Here is a 4848-nt window from a genome sequence, read left to right on the forward strand (position 1 = left end):
TTTCAGTCACAGCAGATTAATGGGAAGTTTTAATATTTCATAAGGACAGAAAATAAAGTCAACCTCCTGCCTCCTTTCATAAAAAGGGTTTGATTCATTGTGGAAACAAGACTTTCCTCACTTCGTCTTTTCTTCTGGTTTGTTTAAGGATTGTTTGCGTTTTGGGGAAATGTTTCAGTCTCAGTGTTAAAGCTGATCTGAATAAAATCCAAAAGAGAGTTTTTGATTTGAGAAACTCAACCCATCCTGGCTAAGACACAAACAATCAAACTAACTGAAAGCTCAATAAAAACTGTTGTTTTCTTGTGAAATTTCATGAATGCAAAATTAAAGACTGTCTATGCAGGAAAACTTTCTGCTTTGTTCCCTTTTTGAAACAAACTGTTCTGATATACAGAGCAGTGACAGAGCTGAAATAGTGATGTTCTTGTTTTCAACCACTGAAGCTGCTGAGGATTGTGGAGAGGAGCTCAGTAAAAAGTCCTGAGCAGGAAACATCCTGTGCAGAAATGAGGAGATGTGGACACAAAGTGAACCATGAAAGAGTTCCTCTCTGCAGAGGAAGACCTCAGAGAAGCTTCATGGATGGAGTGAAGGAGGACATGGAGGTGGTTGGTGAAGCAGTGGTGGAGGCAGGGGAGCAGGGAGGTGGAGGCAGACGATCGACTGCGGTGACCTCTGAAGAGAAGCTGAATGAAGAAAACGATTCACAGTTTCAAAGAGAAATGACTGTGGCAGCTTTATTTTTCAGCAAGCATTAAAGGAACATAGTGATTGGTGGAGTGGGTCATCTCCTAACTGGGAAGTTGTTCGTTTGATTTCCCATCTTGCCCTGTCTGTATGTGGAAGTGTTCTTGACCTATTTACTGAACCCCAAACTAACTGTTCCCAGTGAATGGATCGAGCGCCTTCATGGCAGACGCCTCCGCTGGTGTGTGAATGTCATGAACAGTGTGAAGCAGGTGTGCCCAACCAGTCAATTGTGATCGACCGGTCGATCGCGAAGCGTCTCCAGGTAGACCGCGAGGTGGAAGGGAAACGGAGGGGGGGAAAAAAAAAAGTTTGTGCATTTGTGTATGGGAATTTCTTGTCACCTGACTCAGCGGTGGTGTCAACATGGCGGAGACTTCAGCGAAACGGGAGGAGGATTACTTTTCGTTTTATGCCGTTCGAATCCTGTGTGTTTGATCTGCACAAAAACGGTGGCATTGGCAAAGAAGGGTAATTTGGAGCGACATTACCAGTCGATGCACGCCAAAACGTATGAGAAGGATTTCCTTCCAAAATCGGCGATACGCGCTACACAACTGGAGAAACTGAAGAAACAGCTCGCTGGAAGGCAGGGATCTTTTACGAAACACCTTACACAGTCTCAGGCCACGACTGCTGCTTCTTTCCGGGTGAGTCACGTCCTGGCTAAACACAAGAAGCTGTTCAGCGACGGCGAGGCGTCGAAGGAAGGCTTTCTGGAGGCTGCGGACAGCCTATTTGCCGACTTTAAAAATAAAGCCGAAATTGTGAATGCGATCCAAAGTGTGCAAATGTCTCGCAATACCACAAGTGTGCAAATGTCTCACAATACCACTACACGGCGATGTGAAGTTATGGCTGCGGATATGAAGGAGCAACTCAGGAAGGATATTGAAGCTTGTGAATGTTATTCTTTGCAATTTGACGAGTCGAAAGATATGGTGGATGTGGCGCAGTTCTCTTTCAAACCTCCCTCGGTATCTCACTATGGGAAACGCCCCCTGGCGTGACCGATCATGGAAGCTCCAATGACACCACGTCTGTCATATGACAGACCAATTATCTCGAGATGCATGGGGCAGCCCGCCCCCCTTATAAGCAACCCCCGCGTTGCACCCACCATTCTCGCTTTCTTCCACGTGAAGATCATCGCTTGGCTTCTCAGCGTCCTGACTTTGGATTTTCATTTAACTGCTCTTCTGACGCGCCGTCAAAGTAGTCACCGAGCGTGAATTTCCAACTCAGGATTCACTTCGCTGCTTTCGTCATGAGAGAGTGCGTTTTTTGGCTTTAGTTTGACCGTCGAGGTATGGCTACCGCTATGGCTGTAGCGGTAGCGGTATCGCTTCCTCGGCTAGCGGCAAGGGAAAGGACGTCGAGTCCCATCCCTGCCCGGCCTCTTGCGGTTTCACCTTTTCAAAGAGAGACCCACGTCCTCTCTGCATCGCCTGTATGGGAGTGCAGCATGCCCAGGCTTCACTCGCAGACGACTCGGAGGACGATAACCTGGACCTCCTTAACGACAACAATGAGGAGGATGACGAGGACGCAATCCTCCCACCAACTCTGGCATCCGGACCCAGCAGCTCCGTTAGCGGAGGAATCCAACCCCCCTCTTCACCCTCGGAGGTCGACCTGCATGAGGTGTGTAAACGGGCAACATCACGGCTGGGTATAGACTGGCCCGCGTCGCCGGATGACAAGGGCGAGGAGAGGGATGGCAAAATTCTGCCGTTTCACCCGGTGTCAAAGAAGAAGGTCATGCCCGTCGTCCCAGCATGCATGAAGGAGATGAAGCGGTTTTGGGATAAACCGTTTCGCCACAGAGTCCCCGTCAAGGGTTACTCCGGCCTGGAAGTGGCTAACAGCCGGGAGTGGGGCCTCGGAGATCCCCCGGTAGTGGAGCAGGCAGTGGCTTCTCCTCCACCCCAGCCACCGGTCCGTGCTCACTGCAGCGGGCCCCAGCCTCCTGGGGAAAATGGCGCGCTTCTCAGCCTCCATGTTTCAAAAGATGTACAAATCAGCAGCCCAGTCAGTGAACAACTTAAATGTTGTCACCCGGCTGACAGCCTACTAGAATGAACTTTTCCAGGAGATGGGGGTCCTCTTGGATAAAGGCTCCCCAAGTCCCAAAATATGGGAGGAGATGTGTGTGGTCACGGACCTCATCCTCCGTGTCTCCAGGGGTGCGGTCCAGGGCTGCGGCCGTGTTATGGGGCTCGCCGTGGCAGGAGAGAGAGCGCTCTGGCTGAATCTCTCCAGCCTGTCGGACCAGGAGAAACAGGTCATTATTGATGCTCCCTTTGACCCGTCAAGGGCGAAGGGCTTATTCGGCGAGGCTGTCACGGCCATGCAGCAGACCAGTGACCTGAGGAAGAAGCAGGGAGAAGCCTTTGATCTCTGCCTTCCTTGCAAGGTTGCCTCTCGCCCCACACCGCCACTCCGCCAGGGATTCGCGGCTGCGGCGAGAGCGCGCAGCAGCAGATATAAGGAACCCAGACCACGCATGTCTGAGCAGCCAGCGTCTCACCAGCGCGGAGCTCAGCATCATAAACACGGGCCCAAAAAGTCCTTTGCCGCTGTAGCTGCCGCTCCAGGTACCGATCTGAACCGCCCGTCCCGCCCCCCGGACGGGAAGAAAAAAAACCATCGGCCTAGGTGTCGTGGTTCGCGAACACAGAGGCTCAGCAGTCAGCACTCACAGAGATCCCTGCTCTGAGTCCCTCCGGAACAGGTCACGTTTCCCTCTCCTCCCAAGAAACGGAGGATGGATGTGCTGGACCAATGTTCCGATCAGCGCTGTGTAACGGCCCCGTTTGGTCATCCCGTTCACAGACTGAATTATGCACTCGTTCCCCCAGTGCACAGTTTCGTTTCCCCCCTTCGTCGCCCCACGGGGACAGTTCGAAGGGAAGTGTAAAAAAGTGCAATGTTCACACTAAGCACTTCTCCTGGTTTTTCAATAAAAAACAAGCTGTCGCAGCCAGGCTCAGTCATAAAGTCGAGGGCGCAGCGAACACAAAACAAAAAGAAAAATCAAGAAGTGCAGGACAGTCTGTCTCCCCCAGAGGGCGCAGCTGCTCCATTGTTGAGCCTCAGGCCACCGGGCCCTCTCGCTGTCAAAGCAGAGGAGTGGCGGGCATGCGCAGTGAACCCCAAAACGCCTGAGAAAAAAATTTATCTAAATATCCAAAAAAATCCAAATATTGACCCCAGATGGTGTTGCTTTAACTCCCAGTAACACTGTGAGGAACCTGGGAGTGATCTTTGACCAAGACTTATCCTTTAATTCCCACATTAAACAGGTCTGCAGGACTTCCTTCTTCCACCTGCGTAATATTTCCAAAATCAGGAACATGCTGACTCAAAGCGATGCTGAGAAATTAATCCATGCATTTGTTACCTCCAGAGTAGAGTACTGTAATTCCTTGTTATCAGGGGCCCCCAATAACTGCCTAAAAAGTCTCCAACTCGTTCAAAATGCTTCAGCAAGAGAGATCATATCACCCCAATATTAGCTTCCCTTCACTGGCTTCCTGTTAAATCTAGAATTGAATTCAAAATCCTCCTCTTAACCTATAAAGCCCTGAACAACCAGGCCCCATCATATCTTAAACAGCTATTAGTCCCATACTGTCCCAGGAGAACACTTCGTTCTCAGAGTGCTGGTCTGTTGGAGGTTCCTAGGTTCTCAAAAAGTAGAACAGGAGGTAGAGCCTTGAGCTATCAGGCTCCTGTTATGTGGAACCAGCTCTCAGTGTCTGTAAGGGAGGCTGACACAGTCTCGGTTTTTAAGACGAGGCTTAAGACCTTTCTATTCAATAAAGCTTACAGTTAGGGGTTTCGCCTGCTCGCTTTCTCTCTCTCTCTCTCTCTCTCTCTCTCTCTCTCTCTCTCTCTCTCTCTCTCTCGGTGCATGCTGGGAGTGGGCGGCGGCGGGAGTGTGTGAGAGCGTGGTGTTGTCGTGTGGCGTTTAGCTTGTTTTTTCTGTTTGTTTAAGTTATTAATGTTCACTTTCACTGTAGTTTATTAATCACAGAGCACATTTATTAGTTTATATCGTTTATTTGTGTTCTTGGTGGGTTTTGCGTTCTTTTT

The sequence above is a fragment of the Salarias fasciatus genome, chromosome 13 (assembly GCF_902148845.1).
Source record: "Salarias fasciatus chromosome 13, fSalaFa1.1, whole genome shotgun sequence".
Lineage (NCBI taxonomy): Eukaryota > Metazoa > Chordata > Actinopteri > Blenniiformes > Blenniidae > Salarias > Salarias fasciatus.